The sequence below is a fragment of the Gallus gallus genome, chromosome 6 (assembly GCF_016699485.2).
Source record: "Gallus gallus isolate bGalGal1 chromosome 6, bGalGal1.mat.broiler.GRCg7b, whole genome shotgun sequence".
Classification (NCBI taxonomy): Eukaryota; Metazoa; Chordata; class Aves; order Galliformes; family Phasianidae; genus Gallus; species Gallus gallus.
In genome coordinates, this window is record NC_052537.1 from 2,230,999 (window position 1) to 2,258,803 (window position 27,805).

Here is a 27,805-nt window from a genome sequence, read left to right on the forward strand (position 1 = left end):
TCCCTTCCAACCCAAGCCATTCTATGATTCTATGGAAACATTGGTAGGGAGCTGAACAAAGCACAGCCAGAGTGGTTGACTGAACCAGAACCTGGTTTCAGCCTCATCTCACTTGGAAAAGTGCTTTCAGATCTGGAGAAGTACTCTTTAACAAAGCATTTTTTTTCTGCTTTCAAATGGTATGAGTTGGCCTAGTGAGAGCCACCATCTCTCCCTACAAATCTGGCTTCTGGATTGTGCTCACACAACTCAAATCCATTTGTTACATATAAGATTAGGCTTGGGCAGACTTCTGGTCAATATGTCGTATGGGCTATATTTAGTCGGCCTATTTGAGTTTTCAAGCCTACCATGGCTTGTTCCTCTTCTGAAGTCACAGAGCCAGCCTACGAGAAAGAGGGGAGCGACGGGGTGGGCAGTGTTTAGCTTCAATTTGAGTCTGTCTGGTCCTGGGTCGTTTGTCAGTGTTATGTGTAACCATAGAATGTTATTCTAATTTATGGAAAGCTTGTTTTATTTCTGTGCTGCTGCCTCATTGAAGAATGGAAGGTTCTCCATTTGCATGGAAGAAAACTGAGACCCATCTCAGGGGGCTAACTGTTGATTTCTCTTACTAGGCCTCAAAAAATGAGCTTATTAGAACTAAGCAAAAAGGTGTCATATGTCTCCTGTAAAGATTACTCCTTTCCTTTTGCCTCTGTGCTCTTGAGAGAGGTGGATTTGAGGGCTAGCGGTCACATAAAGCATCTAGCCCTAATGCAAGTTGCCCTTCTCTGCTTTCTCACAAAATTGCCCTATTCTTCAAAGGAGCAACCCTGAAACTTTACTCCAGTGTGGGAGTGTAAGTCTGCTTTCCATGGTGAACCAGTGCTGTCACGTATTATTTCATCGTCCACTTTTCAAATTATCTATTTTTGTGGGGAAAAAAATGACATCAGGATTCCTACCTTAGCATGTCATCTTAAAATAACTTCCACTGCAATTATTGAATGCCAAGAAGGAAATTATTTTTAACTTGCCGAGAGATTTGTTCACAGCATTTGGAAATGTTAACCTTTGTATACCATTCCATATGTCTACCTGCCTTTTCTTCCACCATGGTGAAGAACGAGCTCGTCATTCACTCAAGAGGTCCATGTCTCATTTCTGGGCAAATGACTGAAGTGCAACCCTAAAAGGTCTGTACATAAATATGAGAATTCTCTCTTTACTGATGTCTGAATTTTCAGGTGATGTAAGAGATTCACATATTAAGCACCCTGAAGGTAGGTTTTTGAAGAACATGAGATGAGCATCCAAGTAGATCTGATGATGTGTAAAAAGCATTCACGCCTGCTTTCCTTCACATGTGTGAGGCTCCTGATAAGATTCCCACGTGTCCTTGCTCAGTTCACTTTAAACTCTCCTGGGGATTTATTAATGAGTCCTCTCTGAAAATTCAGATAACTTTGTATTGGGGAGAATGGTAAACTATGCAAGTGGTACAAAATAAGTCAACAGAATCAAATTCTACTTACAGATGGAGAGGGTATATATGGCAGATAGTACATAAACTCATATGATAGTAGACAAATTTATATGATGGGGATTTTGTCAGCAATGATCCACTGGTGTGAAGAGGTAAATAAGCTTTTGTTTCTTAGACCTTTGAAGCTCAAGATGGTAAATTCTGTGCTCTTTTTTTTTTTTTTTTCCCAAGAAAACTCTTGCTTTCTGACTAAAATAACAAGGAAAAGAAATTTACATTACAGTAAGGTACTTACTTGCAAAGTACCTAAAAAGACTTTGTAATGACAATGAAATGAAAAAAAAAAAAAAAAAAACTTTTAAAACATTCTTCACTAGCATGCCAACTTTCTTGGTGTTTAGTTAAAAGATGGAACTACGTGAACTGCTATGCTGTATTTAGTGACATTAGTAGAGAAGGAACTATGGGAAGCAAAAGAGATGTAAGAAACTAATAGAATTAAACTTGCAAATTTAACATGGAACATTTCAAGTTTTCTCAAGTAGAGATAATCAAACCTTGTTAATCTGTTTTACAAATTCTCATCACATAGGGATGATTATATAAAAATTTTAGTATGAAGTAGAATTCACTACCCATACTAATATGATAGATCTTTTAAACTATTTGCTTCAGTGAGTGTTCCTTCAGTATCCTGAAATCCTGCAGTGAGCTGACAAAGGTGCCTTTGAATACCTCAATTATGCATGGCCATCTTTATCCTATTTAGATTGACACTTATCTAGATTACACGATTGGTTAGCCTTTCAGAACAAGCTGACCCTTAAATTAAAATGTTGCCTCTTTGAAGACCACCAATCAAATTAAAACAACCTGTCACATCTTAACCTCTAAAATGAACTGGTTTTTAAGTGTTCTCTTTCAATGATCAGTTCCTACAAAATAATTTGTAATCATCAGTGATCCACTCTAAAGACATTCAAATTCAACTGAATGTTGTGACTTTGATGAGCTCCTCCCCCAGAGCTTTCTGGTCTTTAGAGCTGTGGTTTTGATGGCCACAGAACAAATTATCACAAGGCTGCTCTCTAAATTGGGTTGATGACTGACAAGCTTAACAGCAAGCCTGAAAACCACTCCTCTTTTCACCATCGTCTGAAGACTTACAACTGTAAGCAGCAGAGCTATTCTTTCACTGTTTATAAAAATCAGCAGATGTGGGGGATTTTCCAACATAAGTGTCCAGAGCTGCAAGCAATTCAGGAGACTCTTGGAGTTCATCGACAATAACTTTCTGGTTCAGGTATTGAACAGACCGAACAGAAGCGAAGTATTAGTGGACCTGGTCTCACCAATGCGGAAGAGATCTTTGAATAGGTTAAGGTTGGTGATAGTCTGGGCTGTGGTGACCATGCCCTGGTTGAGTTGGTGATCTTGGGGAACGTGGGCCTGCCAGAGAGCAGAGTCAGGTTGCTGACCACGGCATGGGGTTGGAAATAGATGATCTTTAAGGTCCCTTCCAAAGTAAGCCATATGATAAGGAAGGAATGCTGTCATTCTTTTAGTTTCTGTACATTAACAAAATGTGCTGAGTCCCCTAACAGTACAGCTAGCTGGCAATAAACACTTCATACGTTTTCGTGCTATTCTGCATGCCGCTTTCTAACAGATCAAAGGTGAGGTTGCCATTGTTGTGGAACCTTCATCAGAACTTCCCAAGCCAGGCAAAAAGAAATATTAAAATAAGATTTGAGAATGACCGATGGACGGTTGACAAAGCCTTTTGTTCTGCGTCATGCCCACTGCCTTTATTGCCAGACTTTCCTCCAAAGAAGGCATGGGAACAGTCTGCAAATGGTGTTTTTTTGACTGAGTGTTTCCAGCAGTAAGTAAAACAATCAAAGCCTATGTTACAGGCATGGATAATTAGTGAACTTAGGAGGACTCAGAAAGGTCATGGGTAAGTACATTCCAAAGCTGTATTTTAGTGCTCACTGAGACTATCTGGTATCCCAACTAAGAAAAAAAGCTAGGGATTTTTGGGAACTATTTCTCCTCTCATTCCACTTTCTATCACCTTCTGAACTGCATTACTGCAATCACAGTGTTTCTGAGATTTATGTACATTACGGTTAGTATGTAACATTTACAATACTGCAAATGGGTACTGCATTTTTACATGAATTTAGCCACACCTCCTTCAGTATTTCCAACACACACAGGCATAAGCTGAAACATGAATAAGTTCCTGGAAGTGGTTCGTATTTTAAATTGACCAGTTTAATTGCGTCTCGTGCTTGAGCATAATATGCACAGGCCCTATGTGTAAGTGCTTAGCCAAACGTTGAAAGCACAAGCAAACCCTGGTTGGTGGGATTATTCTTACAACTTCAAAGCAGCGCTTTAACGTCATTAAATGCAGCAATCAAAAAAGCAATAATTATAAATAATAACGGTACTGTACCATGTAATAGGCTTTAATGTCAGTTCCCTATCCGCATCCATAAACTTCAGGCTGATAATTTCAGCTGCCGCTTTCTTCTTTCCCATTTCCTACACCATATGCAAGGTTATATATCATTTTTTAATAGTAGACTCAAAAGAAAAAGGAAAAAAAAGCAGTAGCACAATGGCCTAAATGCAGATGTACAGCTAAAAAAATGTTCCTCCCCCTTAATGAGTTACTGTGAGGCTCTGCTATCTACCTCAGCAATACTGATTCCTGCTTCTTACATATTAAGTAGAAAATTTTCCCCATTTGTTTGTACTGGCTCTTTTTTTGCCTTGAGGTTTCCGTCAGTAGCTGAACTTCACCAAGAAGCTGCTTCTTTGGAAACATTTTTTTATGGAGGAAGCAAAGAAATGGCAAATGGGAGAAAAGGTGTCAACTGTTTTAGGGCTTCATCTTTTCAAGGATCTTCACAGAATCACAGAATGGCCCAGGTTGGAAAGGGACCTCAAGGACCACGAATCTCCAACCCCCCTACCACAGACAGGGCCACCAACCTCCACATTTAATACCAGACCAGGCTGCCCAGGGCCCCATCCAACCTGGCCTTGAACACCTTCAGGGATGGGGCATCCACCACCTCTCTGGGCAGTCTGATCCTCTCCCTTTTTGGTTTGCTGTGACTTTGCATCTGATTAGAATTTCTGTGCAGCTCTGGAAACACATCAGCAACATTTGAAAGACTGCTGAGTAGAAAGCTGTCGCCAATAATTTCAAGTAGATAAGTAAGTTTTTTCTTCTGTTTTAAGTTCTTTCTTCTGTTCTCTTCTGTTTCCAAGTAGACCTTGGCAGAGTGCTCCTCCCTCTTTTTTATACAGTCTCTCCTTTTTTTCCTGGTCATCACAAATGATAATGCTGAACTACTCTAAAGCTTCCCTTGCTGGCTCATCTTATCGATTTTTAAAGTTCAAAACCTGAAATTGCTTTCAAAAGCTCTTAATTGGTTTGTCCTGGCTTAGCATATGACTTGTCACATTTTGGGAGGTTTTGTCTGGTTGTTTGCTTAATCCTCCCATAACTGTCTTGTTGATCTAGGACACTTTACATCAAAGGTTGCAAAGATGACACCATGGCACTCTGTGCTTCTGTGTTTGAGCAAAAAACCATCTGTCTGGAGTCTCTGGGGGATCACAACTCAACCACTTCAAGGAAGGGGTCTTCTAGTGACTTAACCTCGTGATTCTACAGAGGGTCTATAGATAGAAGTGTATGCTCTCTAGCTCATGGTAAGTGAAGCACAGTACTTCAAGGAGAAAAATCTATGATTCCCCCTCCCCCTTCACCAACACACACACACACACAGAGTTTTAAACACACTTCTATTTTTCTACAATTTTTACTTTACTGCAAGGAGAATAAAAATTAAAAAGCTATTAGATGACATTAATGTGGTCCACAAAGCAACTGCTTTTAGAACATCATACTTAAGGGAGTTATTGTTCCATATTTGCAAAATTGTCTGATTTCATTATGACCTTTTCTCTTTCATTGTTTGCTTGCTGTTTACCCAAATTTATATAATTGAATTTTCCCTTGTATTACAATGTGCTGAGCAAACTTCTTCAGTGCTTGCATGATTTTATTTTTTATTAATGTCTCCTGGAATGCTGAGCCTCTGGACTGAGGGTACCTTGCAAATGTGAATCTCAAAGGACTTAACCTGTTAAAACAAAGTTTTGAGTTACAAAAGAACATTTAGCTTCCTATGCATACGGATGGTTATTGCTCTTGGTTCCTAAATGAAGTTTCAGCTTGCCTCTCTTTGCTTGGAAACTCCACCTCCTTAAAAATCAGTAGTTTTAGTGACGCTTTTGAAGTTATTTGCTAAGTTCTTCACTGCAGGAAATTCATTTCTCCAGCCATATGTTTGAGAAAAGGTGAATGCTGTCTGGTAAGAAACAATTAAAACTTGGGACACAGTCCTGAAAGCAGCCAAGTCTGGGAGCAAAGGTTATGGCTGGAGTTTGCCTTGATTCATTCTGTGCTTCTCTGAGGGGCAGAGGTGACCTTACAAATCCCGTCCCCTGGGAACACAGAGGAGCACTACAACTCTGGTCAGTGCCCCTACTAACAGCTGATCGGTTTCTGGGTTTATGCAGCTTCAGTTCAAGTGCCTACAAAAACCATATGTTTCATCAGAAACCCTCTCAACCAATCTGGAAATACAATCAATGAGAAAAGAGATTTCAGGTGTATTTCTGTGGCCTTGCACAAGAGCTATCGGGTTTGTTAGGCAACTGCTCACTATTAGTTATTTAGCTGTGGGCTGCAGACTTTGGCGAGCTACGTTTAGAAGGAGGGCCACCATTTAGGGATCATCATTTATGGATCACACGTTCAGTGGGTTCCACTTTACACTTGAGGCTAATGGAAGCTGTTTGATTGAGAAGAACTTGTCTCGGTGATGGTCCTTCATTATGAAAGTGGGGTTTTGAGATCCCTGGGAAAAAAAAAAAAAACCAAAAAAAAACCCCCAAAACAGGCTTAAGAACAGAAACACCAACTGACAAACACAAGTTCCAGTCAGTTATAGGTATTGCTCTATTATATTTGCTATCCTTGGAGAGAAAAGTATATTACAGCATTATTTTATTGAAAAGCTTTATAGACTTTACTTTTCAAAACGTTCCATGTAGTCTACCAGGCTGCAATTCATCAAGAAATACATTTGATGTTAGTCCGAGAGGCACTTTTATAACTTGTTCTTTCTCTGGGAACATAACTGAACATAAAGCAAAGTATCCACTTGCTAATAGGTTGATAGGATAAAGGGGTTTGATGATGAGAACAGAAATAATCCTGAAGGTAACTCTGCTGAATGTCTGGGGACAGTGCAGCTGCTCGGGGTGCTGAGTTGATAAGCTGTCGATAGTGGCAGGAAAATAGGCTGTCTCCCTCACTTTCCCATTGACTTACTTACAGGCTGCATCTGACCAGCTGTAGAAAATCCAATTGTACCGGAAGGCAAAGGGACCACAAGGGCGTAGGAAGAAGCTGTGATACCAGCTGTGCATTGAGTCAGTAAGCTTCCCCAGCAGCCTCCACTTGACTTGAAATCTGCCATGCCTTGATGGACATCTGAGAAGAGAGTGAGGTCCCAGAGAGGCTGCCTACGAATTCAGGCAGCAGTATATCAAGATGAGAAATGTATAAACAGCAGAGATGCTGGAGGTCTGCGTCCCCAGTCAAACAGGTACAAACAAGGTAAGCAGGAATAGTACTGTCAACAACACTGTTTTGACTATTGAAAATATATTTACTACATATAACTAAGTTTATCTGGAGGCATCTTATATTCAAAGTTAATATTTTATTAAGGGTACAGTATCTCTTTGATGTGCTACATAATTTAGCTGTGGAGGGTAGGGCTGTGCCTCACTGCTGGCCTTTGCTGTGCCAGCTAACGAGGGCACCATCTGCCTCCTGGCCTGACTGAAATTTGCTACCTTGGTCCCTAGGTGTCTCAACAGGCCTCGTGCCTGGTCCTTTGCTGCTATCAGTGTGATATTTTCTCCCAACAGCACCCCACATATATAGCAATTAGATGGCCACCCTGCAGAATGCCTCTGTGGGAGAGGCAAATGCTGCAGGGGGCTGAGGGTGCCCAAGGCAGCAGCCTCACGATGGGGTCTGTAATGGGGTGGCATCCCTAACTGGACTCACCTGAGGGCGACCCTCAGGGGCCAAATGTGAATCCCAGGAGGCTGACCAGGGGTTGCACACCCTGTGTTCTTCCTAGCAGTACCCTGGTACGTCAGCAGGACATGGCAGCGTGGCTGGTACCCAAGGAGTTGGCAGTCTGAAGGTACTACAGAGCAGGCTGCTTTGCTGCTGGCATTGCATGACTCCTCTTCTGTGTATCATTAGCTTATAGCTTAACCTGCCATTAGTTGCTGGTAGGACACCTGCAGTCCACAGCTGTTTCATGCTGCCGTGTGGTCTAAGAGCTGATATTCCAAATGAATGCTCAAAAGATTGCCTCCTCACCTGCCAGTAGCTAACATTTTGTCTGCTCAGCCACATCCAAGCGTTAATGCCTGAGACAGAAAATTCTGCATGGTCAGTCTGCTGTGTTTGTGTTTTACTTCATGGTAAAGAGAATGTGTTCATAAACATTGCTTACCTGTGGCATCTAACCAAGTAATTAGGCACGCAGAAATAGTTAACATACATAAGCAATTTGTATTTATATAGTCCTTTCAGGCTGACATCAACAGCGTTCATATCATCCATTTGAGGTTCAAATTCAGAAAAGATTTGGGTTGCTAATTATTTTAATTTGGATTCTAAAAATAAGAATCTGTGTTGAAAATGGGCACACATACCAACCGGCATCCCCAAGCTCCTAGTCGTGTTTTCCCAGGCTCTTTTATACGGCTTGCCAAGAGGAGCTGCTGGCAGAGCAGCCCACCTTGCTCCTGGCACTGTGGCAGAGCAGCATGGAACCCTTCTGCTCCTGTCAGCAGCAGGTGCCTGAGGCTACCCCACTGCCTTCACAGAGATGCTGATAGTGCTTCTGAAGGCAGCTGAGGCATTTCAGGACTAGGACCAGGGATGGACCTCCATGAGCAACCAGCACAATAACAGCAATATCCTGGTGTTTTTTGTTGTTGTTTTGTTTTGCTGTTGTTGTTTTGTTTTTTTCCCCTTGAACTCAGGCCAAGGCAAAGCTTGTATTTTTTTCTCCTACATAGAAATTAACTTCAATGAAGTATATTATATTTCTGTAGAAACACTTGGTTTGGTGTAAGCTGACCCTCCACAACTGAAGGGCAGTGATGAGTGATGAGCTTGAGGAGTGCACAAGGCTTCAAGCTGCACATGGCTTCAAGCTGCACCAGGGAAGATTCAGGCTGGACGTTAGGAAATACTACTCTGAAAGGGTGGTCAGGCACTGGAATGGGCTGCCCAGAGATGTGGTGGAGTCACCGAGCCTGGTGGTGTTCAAAGAGCGTTTGGATGTTGTGTTGAGGGACGTGGTTTAGCGAGAACCATTGGTGAAGGGCGAATGGTTGGACTGGATGATCCTGTGGGTCTTTTCCAACCTTAGCGATTCTGTGTGATTCTGTGATTCTATGATACAGCACAGCACTTTGGGTGTATTTGTGTGCACAAGGCTCAGGGCCCAGCCCCCATCAGGCATCAGGACACATCAGAGCACCAAGGATGCATTGACTCACTCACCTCTTGCACTTTTAGAAGTAGACTTGCAGGTAAGGTACATGCTGATGTCAAACACAATGAAACCATTACGGTGTTGGGAGTCGCCTGAGTGTTCTTTTGAATTTAATTATTTAAATGACCTGCTATTGTTTCTAAATTAAATTTTTAAGCTTGCTAAATGGCTGCCATCCTGGGTTAGTTGTTACGGTATCGTGATTGGTGCTGACAGAAGTGGAGTTGATGCAAGCGCTGGGGGATCTCGACTCTGCTTTCTGAGCACTGTATGGGCCAGCCCTGCACTGGTGTGCATGGGCACTGCTTGGAGACTTGTAGCTGAGTGTTGGAGCCAGCTAAGGCCTCAGAGCCAGGGTTGCCCTGACTTGAGCACAAAAACACAAAAAATGCAGTATGACCATCCCTTTTAAGGGCCACAGCTCTTCTGGTCCCATGCATAAGTCCAGAATGAATGCCCTTGCTGCCACAGGCACACAGAGAAAAGCTCTGCTATTTTTTCTTGTAGAAAGACAAGTCTTAGCCAAAAACAGAGCTAACAGTGCTTAGTTCAGCCAGTAGAAATACAGACCCCTACAAGTGTCAAATGCACGTCTTCCCTGTAGTTCTGGACAGTGAAACCAATGATAATGCCTTCTGTTGTTTGTATCAGAACATGTAAATCAGCAGGATTTAATCAACCATTTTCACATAACTTCATAATTAAGACAAAATAATGCATGAGTTCTTTTTCAACAGAACTGACGTTTGTTGCTCAGCATTGTTAGTGTCTGATTTATTTCAGGTTATTTTATTTTAAATGTCACATAGTACCGGTGTAGGAGAGATGACTCTCAGTAAAACACCGGGATTGAGCCTCTCCTCTAATTATAGTAATTGTATTTACAAAGGGGCAGCAGGTTCCCCTCATAGGGAGGGATTTAATCTGCTCTGGTGTTAGTGATGTCCCAAATTTATTTTATTTTTTCACCTAGTGAGCAGGTTAAAAAGTAAGAAGACAGCATTCTCCCCAGGAGAGAGATTCTCCCCAGGCAGAATATGTATTTTAAAGTGACTGCCATCAATGTGATGCGGTAATAGACCTTCATCCTTAATGCAAGTGCTGGCAGCAGCTGAGGCATCATTTACTAGAATATATCCGAGGCTGACTTTTGTAGCTTTCTGTAGCAATCTGAGTTCAATTCAAACCATAATCAGCTAATCACTGGCAATTTTCAGATATGAGTCAAGCTAATTTCAAGACAATCAGCCTTAGATAGTTTCATTGAACAGCCCTGGAGATGATGTTTATGTTGATGTCCGTTAGTATTGCAACTGACAGTAATGCATGCTCCGCAAAAAGGAAAACAACCAAAAAATTAAACCTTCTCTGGAATGAACAGCTAAAAGTCTGCAAGCCTGTAGAACAGGAAGTTTATTTTTACCCACCGGTGTTCCTCAGCAGGTGCTCTAACCCTAGAGTTGCTTTCATGCAAAGAGGCAGCATGTCATTTCAGGAATACTTGCCCTAATTTGAAAGCTTCTGTTCAGCACTGATTTTTCACAACATTTGCTCTGTGTAAAAGCTGTGGAAATGAAAAGGATGGTCAGAATCTTGGCCACGCTGTGTGTGGCTGTCACTTTTTTAAGAGTTTTGATTCAAACTATGTGCAACTTTGCTGACATGCATCACCATGTTATATAAATGAGCCTTTAATGACCCTTACTTTCTTGATTTTTATCTTTTTGTCCCCCATTACTTGCATTTATTTTCTTTTTGTAGACTATGGAGTTAGATATATGTAACAGCTCATTTGCAGAGAAATATCCCCTACAAGACAGGAAGATGCTGCTTCTAATCACACAGCCGAAGTGCGACGTTGTGAGACTGAAATGGACAACCGAACCATATGATCAGCCTTCTTTTATGAGAACACTATGTCAGTCAGTCAGTTTATGACCTGAAATTACATGGGAAGAGTCTGATCCTGGCCCCGCTGAATGCAAAGAGGTACTTTCTGGCATCTATTGCAGAGGCGGGAAACCCTGAGGCCTGTTTCTTGAAGCACTATATGACAAGGTTATAGCAGTATTAACTTCACTAAGAAGTATTAGTTTCATTTTGCTGTTCTGTTTAGGAGATGCAGCTTTGGAGCTCCTGCCATCATCACATCCTCGACCTTTTGTGTGTCATTAGCTTGAGACTGAAGTTGTCCTGTCCCTCCCGACCTCTCAGCGGGAGCTGAGCTGAGCAGCACCGCGGGCACCCAGCGCCCAGGTCCTTCCTGTGTCAGAGGCCTCGGTGGGCTCAGCACATGTTTGCAGTGGCAACCAAGGTTGGTGTTGAAGCCAGGAGAACCATGTCTTACACACAGACCTGATGGTGACCCCTGCAGAGAGAGGCTCCTTTTATTAAGTCTATTATTAATTATGCAAGTTAGAAAATAGCAAACCCTACAAATTTTGCTAAGGATTCAGATTAAAAAAATACTTATTACAGCTCAGTCACCGCTTCATGCAGACTGAGATGAACACTGAAAACCGTAACTTGGCTCCAGTGTGTCTGGCAATGTGATAATGAGTGCTTTGTACTAAGCAACAGCAGTCAGGAGACATTTGAACATCTGTCTCCCAGTTGGAGGCTGTATTACCTGTGATCATGGAGGAAAGGGGACCTGCAGTTGTAAAAACCTTTGCTCTACTTCTGTGCTTTCTGTACTAGAGAGTTGAATGGCAACCAGAACGTTAATGCAGCTAAAATAGAATACAGATTAAGAGAAAAGTACCAGAATGCCATTTTGTTAATCAGTTCTCCTTTACTTGAGGAATTAAATGCCACGCCTTTGCTTCATATGCACTTCTATGTCAGACAGCATTGTGTTGGATTGCCCCTCTGCTACATCGGTCACACAGCAGCAACGTGTAACAGAAATTGGTGGGAAGGTTCAACCTCTACTGCCATACCACCAACACCTGCCTCTGATGTCGCTGACCAGCATAATAAAAGAAGCGGTACTGCTTTCAGAACAGCCCTCATACATAGTATATTGTATATATCACATACATACTATAAAGAAGTACGCAATATAAAGCAAGATGTATTACATACAACCTATAAAATATCATGTATCATTGAATTATAAAATATTATTGTTGCATAATAATGTGTGGAGCCACAGCAGCTGATCCCAAAAGGCACTCCTTTCTGACAGGGAGTGTGCGAACTTGAGCATGCCAGACAGTGGATTGAGAATACCTTTCCATGCAGATTTTGCACAGTAAAATCCAGCAGCATAAATATTCATGGACATGAAATACAAAAGATATTTGTGCAAAATGAATACATTTTAAAAGGGTTATAAAATATTCATAGGAATTGTTTCTAGCAGGAACGTATAATAGGGGGTCCAAGTCTGGAAGTTACTGACACATCCTCAAGCTTTGAGCAGTGGTTGCAGAGTACAGGTCCTCAAACCCCTGGGACAGGCCTAGATCTGCAAGGCACTTAAGTAACTCCAATACGACGACCCAAAGACTTGGGTCATCAGGACAGAGTTGAACCATGGAAATGGACTGGCAACGTATAGCGATGTAATTTCAAGGTCTGTGTAGCCCATTTGTTGATATGATGATGCTCTGTTTTGCAGGGTCCCTCAGCACCAACTATGGAGGACATTGCCATCCCGGTGCCCTCTCTAAGGCCGCTGTAGCCCCAGCTATGCAGACTCTGATGCCTTCTCTCAGCACAGCCCCTGGGCTGCCAGAGCTGTGGTGGCTGTCACTGACCGATGCCATGGATGTGCTGCCATATCTAACAGCAGCTGTCTTCTCATCCCAGCTGGGATAGAGAAGTGCCCTACAGAAGACAAGGTAAGCAGAAGGATACAAACCTTTCCTTATTTCATCTCATCTTTTTTCTAAGTAAGTTTAATGAGACCTGCCTGGCTTAGAGATTTCAAATACACTTTCCATTCTCCTTGCTTCCTTTTTTTTTTTTATTATTATTATTTGCATTTGAATATCAAGTTTTATTCTAAATGGTTTGCATGCATTCATAGTAGTGTCAAAGGGCACTGTGTATGCAAGAACTTTGTACGTATCAGAGATGAGCCTTGACTAACAGAAGGGAGATCTTTGGTACATTTCCATGTGAGAAGTCCTTTGACCTGAAAATGGCCAGAGGAGGGGAGAGTATACCAAAGTATACCCTGTGTACTTGTTCTGTACTTTGCCATAGCAGACTGCATGGCTCCCTGGTGCAGCCTGATAGAGCTGCTCTGCTGGAAGTTTTTATACTCTGTGAGACTTGGCAAGAATGACCTCACTTTGGTGCTGTTATAGGTTGAGGTCAGATATTCACTGAAAGAAATGTGGAATTCCTCTGAGTAGAACAAACAGAAGAGCAGGAAATCAAAGTTCTGGAATTAGAAAGAGGATTTGGTCCCACATTTAAACAACTGAGCCTTGTTTGTTTGAGATGAGCAATGGCTTCCTCTCCAGAACTGGTTATTGAGCAGAAGGTAATCATTCCAAAGGTGAGGCGCTGGATATGAATTTAGTTCCCTTTTGCACTGTAATTTCCTTGAAAAAGATGAAATAAAGTGTGTGTTGGATATGTACAAACATATGCTTCCTAGTGCATCAATACTATTATTAAATGATGCTTTCAAGTCATGGCAACAGCAGAGTCCGTAGAGGTCTTTTTTTCTCAGTCTGGTGTGTGGAATATCTCAGTTAAATGTATGCAATACCTGGATAAAGCACTTGGAGGGCTATGAATAGGATAAAAGTAGGCTGTGCACTTAGCATGATCCTGAACTAATGTGTAGGGCACAGCTGATAAGCAAGAGGCATAAGACTATGAGAGGAAATGGAAGGGAAGCAAAGGCGCATGATGGTGCAGCCTGGCTGCTCTGTGATCCTATGATTCATCCTGGTGATACATCCTTCTAAAAGACACAGCCTTAGAATAGCTCTTGTGTTTATTAAATTATTCATGTTCCAGATGGCCACCCAAACACCTGGAAAGTCTACAACAAACTTCAGCTGTCTCCAGGCAAAAGCCTCAACTTAGAGTGCTTCCGGGGTGACTGAGAAAGGGGTAACCAGAGACACAGTTGTCTCATGTGTGCTCTTGTTAGCACCAACTCGTCTACTGCCATATGGTGCCTTATGTCAAGATAACCTGTAAACACGTTAGCAGGAGTCTAAATAACATTTAAGAAAAAATGTAGTATCAGCCTAGCTGCTGATCACTACAACTTATAATTGTAAGTATTCCTACTTTTCCTCATCATTACAGCAGTCTGCTCAGCTGACCTCACAGTTAAGTTTCATCTATGTCAAATTATTTTCAATAATATAATCAAAAGGTTATTTGTAGATCAGACAACAATTAATGAATAACGTGGTATTTGCACTGAGTTGGCTGAGTGCTGCTATAAAATGTATTGGGTTGAAAGGTCACCTTAAAGTACTTCAAGCAAAAAGTTCGTCTGCTATGGGTGGCAGCTCACGCAGGCTTCTGTCATAGGAAAGAGAGGACTGAATTTTCAGTACAACTGGTATTTCTGCAACGTTAGTTGTGGTCTGTGGCGCTTCTGTGGGAAGTCAGACTTTCCTAGCAAGGAACTACTTAGTAAAAAGCGATTTCCAAGTAAGAGGTTTCTCTCTCAAATTCTGATGAAATCTTTGTACCTGACAAACACACAACTAAGCAACTGTTAACACGTACTGGAGTAACAGATCATAAGATGGAGAGGTAAGAGGTGAAAGTAGTAGCGTTTAAAAACATTATTCAGATCACAGTTCAAGGAGAATTTGTTCTTTTGGAGAAGTCTTGTGCAGCAGGACTTGTAGGTAATACTTCCAGACAAAAACAGATTGCCTTCAACATTGGTTTAGCACTGGCAAATAACCAACAGCTCCACGCATCATCACTACTTCTCCTGTGGAGTCCAAACTGGAGGTAATTTGCAGTAATACCTCCCTCCTCCCCCACCCCTTTTTAATTTCAGGCCATTGCTGGAAATTTGCTTTTCCTTGCAAATAACCTAAATCTTGTCTCTTGCTTGCAATGATTATATAAACGTCAGTTAACTACAATGATATTCATTTAGTTGCAAGTAATAGATATTTGGACAAATGAAACTGTACAGTTAATTACAACCAGGTGTGTTTTGATACAGCATTTAAGCCTTTGAATTATCCATTATGGATTCACTCTTCACTCACTTTCTTACTCTAACACACTAATTGACTCAGTGAAAAATCACAGACAAGTACGTGTACTGGTCAGTCTAGAGCCTTTCCTTCCTTTCTCCCTCCCTTCCTTCCTACCCTTCTCTACCTGACCTACTCTACCTGACAACATTCCCAACTATCAAACTTCAAAGCATGAAATGCATGGATGTTTTTTTCTATTTTATGTATTTTCCTAATGTTTGAGACCGCTGTAAAAAGTCTTTGTAAGGAGCAGGATTAATGTTGTAAAGATAACTTAAAAAAACACAACAATATTTGTGTCATATATATATCTATATATATTTAACCTTGGGGCATTTACTTTGAACTGTAGTACCAAAAATATCATCTGCCCATGATTTACATGGTCACAGTTGGCAAGCATTACTCTCAGCTATGTCTACCTACCACTACTTCAAGGACAGCTCATGGCTATTCCCCTTTAACACAGCAGCTCTTCTATATTTATGTGTTTAACTGTGAAGACATTTGACTACCTCTCTCCCTGCCACAGACTTTGAAAACCAACCCACACAAATGTATTTCAGTGCCCTCACTTTCCCTTTTTTCTTCTGTCCCTTGCCTTTCTCTTGCTTTCCCATTATCCACCTCCCCAGCAATAATTTGCAGTACATTTCTTTGCTTTTTTTTTTTTTTTCCAGCACAGTGGATGTCTACTTTAAATGCCACCTTGTTTAAAGATAAGAAAAATGAAAAGAAAAATTGCCACAGAACAAACTATTCTTCCTGTCCAAATATAAAATAAAAGCCATCTTATTTTTAGGTCATGTGTCATTTTTATGATTTCTTTCTCTCTCAATGACTGTGAGGCAATGATAAGAGGCCAGAAATTACTTTTTTTGTTCCCCTCAGAAAATACATATTCAGAGCTTTTACTAACCTGATTTCTCCCACATTGACTCATCCACAGACCACGCTACAGTGGAGCCCCACTTACCTGATGTGTGCGTCAGCTATCAGTAATCTGCATGCTGGCAATTAGCCTACCGTAATGGCACCAGCAGCATGATGCACATAGGCTGTAATTTTTTAAGTTCTAAACCTAAGTCCAGGACGCAGCAGTAATCTAAGGGAAGCCAGGCTTCTCTTTGGCTGAGAGCAAGCTGTGGACTATGGAGACTGGGAGAGAAACCAGCCATGCCGTTACTTTCAGGGCAGGCAAAGCAAGTGAGTCCAGGAATTCATTTTTTACAGTGGTATCCTCCTAAGTCATGAAGGCACCAGCTCGTTGAGATCAACAGAAAATGTCCCTTAAGGACGGCTGAGCAAGTCATTAGCTCTCAACTTCTTGGATCCTTTATGAATAAAAGGATTGGTTTCTTCTGTTATTTCTTTCAGTGCCATCCAACAGGCAGATATCAACACAAGACAAGCCTTCAGCTTCTGCTGAAGCTCTCAGAATTTGTCTTCCCTAAAATAAGAATACCTTTACAACATCACAGCATTTATGGCAGCTATCACCTTGGTGGATACAGGCAGCAACTCATTCTGATTTCAGTACATGTTTTCATGTTTGGTTTTGTTAGCCACTATATAATGGTAGTCAAAACATCAAATTGAGTTACACAATTAGAAATAAAATATTCGAAGTATTAAATATTTACCTTTCACTTTAAACTGCCTGTAAAAACAAAGCCTTTACTTCATACTACCATGACTAGTTAGTATCAAAAAGCCTTTCCAGTGTGTAAATATAATCATCTGCTGACTTTCTCTAAACATATTGCCATCCCAGGAGGAGAACGCATGAATACATCCAATATTTGAATCCTTTCTTCTTTCCTCCCAACTGCAGCAAAGAGAGGATATTATTGAGAGATGCTGCTAGCAGGTGTGCGTGACACTGCTGTTGTTTGGCCCTTGGGACCCCTGGTTACTGCTGAGAAGCTCCAGGTGCAAGGAGCAGGAGCGGATGTGAATGGCATGGCTGCACTGTGCCTGGCGTGGTTGCTGCATCACTGCATGCCTGCTTGCAATCTGGCACTGCGTGCTACTGCAGAGATGTTGCTTTGCTCTGACTGCTGTGAATGTCTTCCGTGTTAGCCTCAGCACTGTGCCTGAGCACTTACCCTGTCACTTAACTTTGCTGTTCGCTGTCTAAAACACTACACCATCTCCTGTTTCTACCTAAGTCCTAATCCCTAAGCATCCAGTTTGCTGTCAGCCCCATACAGAACCAGCCCTGCCATCCTATACATACCCCACCTTCCTCCAGCAGCATGTTCTTAAAAATAAAACTTCCTCTTTCTGCAAAAGAATGCTAATGGCTCTAGCTGAGGAGCTGCAATAAATTCTTCCTCTTTTAGCATGCAGCTATCAATTAGTGCTGGTGCCTAATCTGAATGTTTTAAAGTCTGATAGATCTATTAATAGAAAAACACTAGGCATCTGATTTCCAGATACTCAAAAATTTAATTATTTCAATTCTGTTCGACTTGATTTCTATTGAAAATTACCAGGCACATTTTTCTGCTAAGCTGTGTTTCTTTATCCTGACGTTATCAGGATAAAGTGCAGATACGTTCAATGAACGACCTGGTTTAAAGGGACACTCTGGTCATACTTCTCCCTGCACTGCTGCAGGCATTGCTTGTGAATAATGCAAGATCTGAAAAGATGGAGAAATGTTACTCCATTTAAAAAAACAAAAACCACCTCTGTAGGAAAAAATAGCCATCCTAAGGCAGACATCCTACCAGACCCTCAGCAGGACACCAGCACGTGCCACTTTAGAAGACACAGTGACTTGCCTGAACCCTAACTCAGACAGCCTTCACAAAAGATAAAAGGAGTTATTATTTATTCCTTGCACAGGTACATACTGTGAAGCTGAAGTTAGCCCCTAATGAAAACACATACAGGCATCACCCTCAAATAAATTCATCTGGTATTATTCTTTTTATTCAAGAAAATGTGCCTGAGAATAATTGCCCATATTATGCAAAATACCGAGTCTTTTCTCTCTCTGCAGTTACACATTCATAAATCCCTAGCTGTTCTTTCTCCCTGTTTTGAAGGAAGTACTTCTTTCTTTCTTTAGAGAGAAAGAAAACAGGTCGCTGACTACGTGGCAAGAACTGGATAACATGCCCAATAATCATAGCATCATTAAGGATGGAAAAGAACTCTGATATCTTCTAGTCCAACCATCAGCCCATCCCCACCATGCCCACTAACCGTGTCCCTCAGTGCCACATCTCCACGTTTCTTGTGCCAATGCATCACCACTCATTCTGAAAAGAAATTTTCCTAATAGGCAACCTGAGCCTCCCCTAGCACAACTTAAGGCTGTTACCTCTTGTTCTGTCACTGTTATCCTGGGGAAGAGGCCAACCTCCACCTCACCACAGCCTCCTCCTTTCAGGTAGTTGTAGAGAGTGATAAGGTCTCCCCAAAGCCTCCTCTCCAGACTGAAAAATCCCAGTTCCCTCAGTCGCTCCTCAGACCCCTCACAGTTTCACTGCTCTTCTCTGGACGTGCTGCAAGCCTTCAGTGTCTTGTCGTGAGGGGCCCAAAACTGAACACAGTTAGTTAGAAATCTCAGGTTGCACTCCTTACCCATTAAAGCACAATGTAATGTGAATGAAAACAGGGCAGAGCACAGAAATATCCTTTGCATAACTGCAACTTTCTTTGTGTGATATTATTCATCAAACTGACAAATATTTCAATATTCAATATAGTCCAAATTAAACAAACAAACAAAAAAAGCAGCCACACAAAAAACACTGCACTGATATAGTACACATCTTATGCACAGTAATATGTAATAGAAGAATGGTTATATTCAAAATATTAATGAAAACACAATATTTCCAAAGACTAAAATATGAGATTAAAAAGAGTATCAGTGAAAATATTACATCAAAAGTGAGAAAAGCTGAGAGTGAAGAAATCATTTTGTAAGTACCTGTATATATTCATCCCTGTGTGATCAGATTCACTCCTTCATCACATGCTGGATGCATTCCTCAGTTGTGCAGTGTTCTGGCTATAACACCATAGAAACTGATAAAGATAAATGGTGATAAAGAAGTAGAAGCAAAGATGAAAAAGCCATGAGGGATGAGGGCTTTATTTCCAAGGTGGGGCTCTGACTTTCTAAGATAACTATACCCAATACAGATCGATAAAAAACTAAATTAGATTTGATTCAGGTCCTGAAATGGATCTATGGTACTGTGGTCTTATTTAGTTCACTGCCGTGTCAACTCGAGGAAGCTGGATCGGTCAAACAGAGGGCATCGGTGGTGTGGGCAGCCCTTTTTGCAGGACCACAGTGGTGGTATGCAGGAAAGCACGCACAGGAACCCAGAAGGACCATGTATATGTGGGACCGGGGCTCTGCACGAGCACTGTGTGAAGCCCACTCTTCCAAGAACTGGGTCTGTGCAAAGAGTGAACCCAACCGCTTGTGAAAAGATTGTGCTGTAACTGTGAAAAGCCAAAGTGCCCCATTTTAGCATATAGACTTATTTTTCCTCAAGGACTATATTCAGAAACTACACACCCATGAAATAGATGGGTATGTTTTATTAATCCTGAAGCTTCTCCACACTTAGCTCTCATGAAGAAGTAACAGCTCATTTCTCTGATCAAATATGGTAACACAGAACTATGAGGTCAAAATCCACGGTTCTTGGCTAATAAATCCCATCTTGATAAGCCCCCTACCCACACCAAGAATTCATCCCGACTCTTACCTGTCTACAAAAGCAGACTAAGTAGAATTTATTCTTATTGAACGCAATTTAACATTCTGTTTTTTAGCCATTTTTCAAGTAAAGTACCTCTCACTGCAATAATTAAAGAAAAAAAAATCAAACTCAAATGTGTATGAGAAACGGCATGAAGGTTAATCTCCATAATAATTTCAGTATTAGATATATATGGAAAATATCATACATTTATTTGATGGAGCCTGAAAGAATAGCATTTATATTTAAGCCTCACATATATTAAAAAAGTGAAAAGATGGCAGACTGCTATTATTTATTTAAAGAGTCAAAGATAGAATTCTAAAATTGTTCCAAGATGAGTTTTCAGGCTTGGATGATTTTACGGCTGTTAACGTCAGACACCGAGCACTGCTGGTTGGAAGAAAGTCCGTGATATAATTACTAGCAAAAGGAGTCTCTGAAGTGCTTTGTCTATGTTAAGATTCCTGGAAGATAACAAGGGGTAGCACAAAAGGCAATATTCTCCAAAAAAGTAATCCGTACATTTTACCTGTTTCTCCATCCCAGACTCCTGTTTCTGTCATGCAGTTGACATCCTCCTGGTATGGAAAGATGAAAAGTCAAAACAGAAGCCCTTAAAAACAGAACTCTTTTACAGTTTCACATAAAGCCAACATTTAGTTTGGAGTTCCATGGAACTTTCAATGAGCAGCTTCAAAGGCAGACTTCTATCACAAAATAGCCCAGAGATGTGATGCACTGTTAGTACCTACAGAAACATCTTCAGAGCAGGAACTCTTCATTCCTGCTCTGTCAAGTTCATGACCCCCTGACTGGGAAAGTAATTTTTAGCCATCAGGATGTTTTTAATGAGAAACACAAAAAACAGCATTACTGAGAAAAACGAAGCTTTGGAAAAACACACTTTGCTATCATATTGTTGTTTCACTGTCAGTGAGGCTGCATTTAAAGCTAACGTTTTATATAGACTCTGGTCTTCAAATTCATTCAGCATCTGTATTCACAAGTCCTAAAGAATGATACAATACAACTTGAGTTGGAAATAGAGAAAAACTTTTTCTCAAAAGGATGGAACAAAAAAAAAGTGTCTTTTTTTTTTTGAAGAAACAGGAAATAAAAAATCTTAGAGAAAAGAAAATATTTCAGTGGAATTCTCAATGAATTAAAAAAAAAAAATCCTCAAAGTTTTCTGTAAAGAAGCTGCACCTCATTTTATCTCCAAAGAACACTGGTAAATGTTCAATGCTGATATTAATTATCCAAATTTCCCTAAAATATCATTTTACTTCAGCTGACTTCATTGCTCCTATGGGAACAGACTTCTTGATTGATTTCTATTGCATTTTCATCTCAATTTTTATCCGTCTTAACTGGCAGCAGTAGATAATGGAGTCCAGAAAGAGTAAGGACAGCCTTTACAACCTTAGCATGCAATTTCTCAGCCATAGGAGGAAAATAAGATCACAGTACACATAGATCCACATTTGTTTTCCATCACCAAGAAGGTACCATAGAAGGAAATACAGGCATCTTTGAGAAGATACAGAAACTGAAATTGGAGCCCACCTGCAGTGCATTCACTCCACAATCCTTACACTGTAGTCTCCTCTAATACACTTCAGTATGCTGTAGTATGAAGTACAGCACAGCGTACTTTTACCAGGGTTAACTTAAAAAGGAGCTAGCAATACAGGTGAGGAACATTAACAAGCACGTCATTTGTCCTGTATAATGATACTGTCTGTCTCTCTTCAGACTAGCAGAAGCCAGATCTTGTGAGTTATTTACACATCTGATACAAGCTTTGAGGGCAGATCACACACGTACCCCGTCTCGTGGCTTCCCATGAGGATGAGAATATTCACCCATTTTACTGATGGCATTTTTTTAGCTTGACAAAAATATATATACCTGTTTTTAGAATGGCCTTATAACTCGTCTGGCATATCTTTCGGTTGCTCTGTTTCACATATTGAAAAGCAGTAGGAAAATTATCCCACCACCACGCGGTGTGTCTGATGACAGGGGAGTCAGGCTGACATTCTCCGGGAGCATTAAATACACTCACATGCACGTATCTAGCCATACATACGAGTTATTAGCCTAAATAAGGAAGACAGCAACAGCTGATCTGACCCGCAGTCAGATTATCTGCCGGTTATCCTCGCTGCATATCCAATAGCTCATTTTTACTCTTTAGCAAAAGAAGTTCTTGACAGGGGAGCAGCAATAAAACATCGGGTGAGATGTAACAGAAAAATCTCTGCAAGCAGTTTGCAAGCGGGTACAGTTCGGCTATTGCATAAAAATGGGATTAAAAAATAGCCTGGAAGAAAAGACCAAATCATTATGATCTTGATAGATGCCATTTAAAATTCACCTGATTTCCCCCTGCTTTCCCTCATAAATCAGAAGCGAATACACAGATCCCAGGGACGAGGAGCAGGTGGTAAAACAGCCTAAAAATCGCTTTTCTATACTTCAGGAGAAAACTAATTTCATGCTGAAAAGAAAAGGTCATTTTTACTGCTAGTTTAGCCACATGGCTCCCAGGTACCAATTTTGCAAAGTATTACACATTTTCACCGTGGGTCATTTGTTTCCTCTGCACATTTCCTAGAGACTTACAGCACTGATACGCACTGATCTTTCCATCTGTGGCTTTGAGCATATAATGATGATTGGACAGTTTATCTTTCCTTTAATCTGTACAATAAGTGACAGAGAATGCAGAAGTTCTGTCTATATGTCATACGGAGCAACTTTCTGATGACGGTGCCCGAACGAGATGCTGATGTTGATACCCTTATGTTCTGTGTTCCTCTAGGCCAGCTGTAGCTGCTGAAAACAATACGTCCAGCCACAGATATTACAAACAGATGTACATGGTTGGAGATTCTCTGCAGAGAAGCTGACGCTCGAATTTGCTTGAGAAATAAGAGCTTTGTGCTTGAACAGAAAACACTATTTCCCTCGCTAACCTGAACGCTAACCTCTATCCTAATTACATGAAATCACTTTTTTTTCTCAAGGGCAGGACAGAAGTACCAAACTCTTCTTGGCCACGGTATGGAGACAGCAAGTGCTTAATCCTCAGACGTGGCAAGGGAAAACAAAACAAGACAGCAGAGCAAAGCAGCGCAAGGCTGCGACTATTCCATTTCCATGACCAGAGCATTCAATCACACAGCATGGGGAAAATTAAATAATATTCAATATGCTGAGTGCACTGAATAGGAATTCATATTGAGTTTATTCGGAGGTATCAGACACGGTACGTCACCATGTAAGGAGAGGCATTTGAGCTACATAAAGGCTGATGCCTTATGTTTTTTAATAAAGTTGAGGACAGATTACATGCCTTTGATTTCAGCCCAAGGTTGCATTGGATGGAAGCTATTTCCTTTACAGTACTGAATAATTTGGAAGTTAGAATAGAATAATGCAAAAACCTTTGGATACCAAACAATATGAAATGGTACGGTGTTAAATTGATGCATCTGAAAGAAAATGTCATTGAAAATATGAGAAATAGGTCACTAAAGCTAAACTGACGCAAGTAAAGCCAAAATGACCACGCTGCACCAATTGTAATTGCAGCCTGGATATTTGCTTCTTTAATTACTCCTACTTAGAGCTCTTGATTGCTGTCTATGCTCTTCAGAAAACAGAGTTGATTACCACCTTTATTCTTAGTACTGCAGAGGTATTAGCAATGCATACAATGCATCACTCAGCCACAGGGACCTCGACCACCTCCAGCCCTTTGGGGTAACTGTGCCTGCATCCGTGAATCATAGAATGGCTTGGGTTGGAAGGGACCTCAAGGATCATAAGTTCCAACCCCCTGCCGCAGGCACTGCCAGTCAGTAGGTCAAGTACTATATCAGCCTGCCCAGGGCCCTATCCAACCTTGCCTCAAACACACAGACGGAACACCCACAAACTCTCTGGGCAACCTGTTCCAGCAACTCACCACCCTCTCTGTGAAAAACTTCCCCCGACATCTCATCTAAATCCTCCCTCTGCTAGTTTACCCCATTCCCCCTTGGTCCTGTCACTCTCTGCCCTTCTAAAAAGTTGATTTCTCTCCAGTCTCCTGAATCATTTGCTGTTGTTCTCCCAGCAGATATGCAGGTGGTCGAAATCCCCCATCAGGATGAGAGCCTCCAAGTTAAAGTAAACCCTCTGAGAGTTGCTGGCTCAAGATCTAGCTCCCCTACAGCTTCTGTTAGTGCCCCAGACACCAGGCAAGGCCTCAGTGAGCGCAGGGAGGTGCTGAGCTCCCCCCTCACTGCAGCATAAGCGCAAGCAGCAGGGATGCAGCCCAGACTGGATGGCACAGGATGGGCAGGATGCTAGAAGGAGCCTGCTGCAGGGCACCCTCCAGTTAAACATCATACCTGGCATACAAGCAGTCATCTGCACTAGGAACTCAGGTAGTGACACACTGAAGTTAATGGAAATTTGTGCTCAGCCTCTAGGAAGCTCAGAGCCTCATGTTAGCACTGGGGAAGCAAGAAGGACAGAGGTTACATGAATAGCACAATGTAGGTTCCCCCTGCAGGTCCCTTGCAGGTCGAAGTATGCTAAGACATTTGGCATGAGTCACACCCAGCCCATCCCACACAGCTTTCTGGCACAGCTCCTTCTTCAGACAGCGGGTTTTTGTTTGTTTGTTTGTTTGTTTTTGTTTAGTTGTTGTTGTATTGTTTTAATATTGCATGCGGTTCAATTTCTGTGGCCAGCACTGACTATGTACACTGCCAAGAAAGACTGCCTGGGAGCAGCATTCCACAACCTGCCAGGAAGCCATTAGCTGTCTCCCTGCCCTGGCATCCTCCCCCCCATGGCACTCCCAGCCACAAGCCAGTGCAGTTCTGCACGGTCTCAGAAGAGGCATCTTGGCCTTGAGGGCAGCTCTCTGTGGGGCTCAGTGAGCTAAATCATGCCAGTTGATCCTTGCATGGTGTCATAACTGTAAAATCCTCCACAAGGAGCAATGTGGAGAGTGGGTGTTTTTGTGCATTCATCATGTATGCTGCGACAAATGACAGTTTTATGGTTAAATGCACTTGAATGGAAGGTTAAGGTTCATCTCCCTTCCCTGCCCTAGATTTCATTTATCACCTCGGGTAAAACTAAGAGACAGAAAATACCTTAAAAAACAGAAGTGCTTTCCTTCGTCTTGCCTTTCTAATGGCTTCGCCTCCGCAGCTTATGCCTGTATACCTGGGGGTCTGCTTGGCACAACGGGAACTCTGAAGTCAGGGAGGGAGCCTGAAAACTACAGCACCAGCAAAACCAACAGTGGGCAATAAAACCAATAAAGCAGGAGATAAATGAGAACTAGGAACCCGTAATAGCCAATAAGCTCATTAAGGGTTAATTAGCTGATGCTGAAGTGGAAATACATTCCCCCCAAAACAAAGAGAGATTTCAGAAAGACCAAAGTTGACCTCACAACCACTCCGTGCGCCACGGTTCCCCCACCACACCAACAGAGATCTACCTTTGGCTCCTACCTGCTGTAAGGAGAACGGCTATGTCATGCCCCCCAGAACAGGCACACCGCTGTCAGCTAAAAGCAGGCAGGGAACTGTGACATTTCTAATAGCTACTCATTTCTCTCCGGATAAAATTGTTCCTGAATTTAAGGGTGCGGGTGTTTTCCAGCACAGTGGAGGATAAGACCTGGGTGAATATTATGCTGAGCCCAGGCTCCAGTAACATGATTGTGGGCATGATGGAAGCTGTATAACACAAAGATATTGCACTTGATTTATAGGTTGTGAGAAGAGGGCTGGGTTAGTGGGGTTTTTCGGCAGAATTTTGACGGTTTACCTCTCCTCTCCTCTCCTCTCCTCTCCTCTCCTCTCCTCTCCTCTCCTCTCCTCTCCTCTCCTCTCCTCTCCTCTCTTCTCCTCTCTTCTCCTCTCCTCTCCTCTTTTTGGACGAGGGGAGAGGGAAAGCAGAGCAGAGACAGCCCCAAAGTCTTTTAAGCTCCGGGGGAGACCCCCAGGAGCTATGAGAGAGCTGCTGCAGTTCATTGCCCTTGGGAGGCGGAGCGGGCTGCGATCCTTCGTCCGGTTCTGGTGCCGCTGGGTGCTGCTTCTTAAGTGCGGGTCTTGTATTCTATGTAATGTTCTCTGTGTATTGTGTTTTGTTTCAGGCTGCGGTGAGGATAAACCCAAACTGGTGAGCCGTTCCGGTAGCAATGGGACCGTGAAGGCGGCGAGCGCTCGGAGCCATCCGCCCGCAGCGGGAGGCCGCTGGGCTCTCACCGCGCTCCGTTCGGGGCCGTTGGGAGGCTCCTGCCGGGCTCCCCCGGCTTCTCGGAGCCGTCGTAGCGCCGCCGTGGTGTTTTCGGAGGGGGCTGCAGCTCGGTTCCACGGTCCTAGCGCAGCCCGGGGCCTTATAGCGGGGTCTTCAGTTCCTCCCACTCATCGTTGGGAGCAAGCGGGACAGGGCCGTATCCCGCCAGGCTCAGTGCTGCTGAAACCAGTTTTCTCCTATTGCAGGCCGAGCGAAGGCTGCAGTGGACCCTTTCATCAGTCTGAACTGCTGAGATGGTGGAAGCAGTGAGTGTTTGAGGGTCACTAGGTTAAGTCTCTTCTTGAGGCTCGTGTAAGGCTGCTGCCCAGCTCCAACATGGCTTTTTAGAGGTGGTCGGTGCTGCCGAACTGCTGAGACCGAGTGCCACCCTGGGGGTGGCCTTGGCCCCCCGGAAGGGTTTTGCAGGTGTTTTGGGCTCTCCTGCTTCCAGCGGTGGAAGCAAGCAGGCTATGTATTTCACCACCCTCCCTCATTTGTAATTTTAAGAGCGTGATCTCCATCCCATCATGGAGATGGGGTGGGACAGCTTGCATGACTGGAATGCTGTTGTGGATGGCCTGTTCTTTTCCAGAGAGATGGACAGGTGAGGCAGCGGAGTTGCTCTTCCATTGAGGGAACAGGAATGTATTGAGCTATGCCTAGGGATGAATGAGGAACTCAGGGAGCGCTGGCGTGTGAGGCTCAAGAGGCAGTGAATGTGGGTAACATCACTGGATGTGTTGGTTAAAGATGAGGAAGTTAAGATCTCCAGCACACAGCTGACAGTAGCCTCAGGGCTGCGGGCATTAGTTTTCACAGTAGACTCGAACCACCCTGCCAGTTGTTGGTAAAGCAATACTGCCAGGTATACCTCATTCCAAGAGGCTTCTGCAGGAGACAGAATTTCTGACACAGGTGATGGAGAAGCCAGTGAGGAGAGAAGTGCTGCTGGAGCTTGTACTCTGTATTGAGGAAGGGCTGGCTGGGGATGTGAAGACTAGGGTGACCTGAAGTGCAGCAGCTGTGAGATGGTTAATTTTGGGATGTCACATGGAAGATGCAAAGCAGTAAGTAGGATTGAAACACCGTAGACATTGAGGGAACCAACTTTGTCCTCTTAAAGGATCTGCTTGGAGGTATCCCTTGGGCTGGAGCATTGGAAGGGCTCCTGCTACTGGTTCTTGACTTTCATGCATAACTTCCTTTGTGCTCAGTAGGGTGCATGCCTATGAGTAAGAAATAGAGCAGCAATGGCAGGAGCCCTGCAGGAGCAAATGAGGAGGTCATAGGTAGAATCACAGAATCGCTAAGGTTGGAAAAGACCCACAGGATCATCCAGTCCAACCATTTGCCCATCACCAATGGTTCTCACTAAACCATGTCCCTCAACACAAC

General features: G+C 42.5%; 1 long non-coding RNA gene across 1 annotated transcript; it reads left to right on the forward strand.

Annotated features, from left to right (window-relative positions):
- Positions 1-27,805, forward strand: LOC101749596. Its single transcript, XR_001467007.4, has 7 exons — positions 1-1,178; positions 5,013-5,203; positions 6,900-7,181; positions 10,915-11,142; positions 11,270-11,467; positions 12,779-13,001; positions 26,268-27,805. It is a non-coding gene; the product is annotated as an uncharacterized LOC101749596 (long non-coding RNA).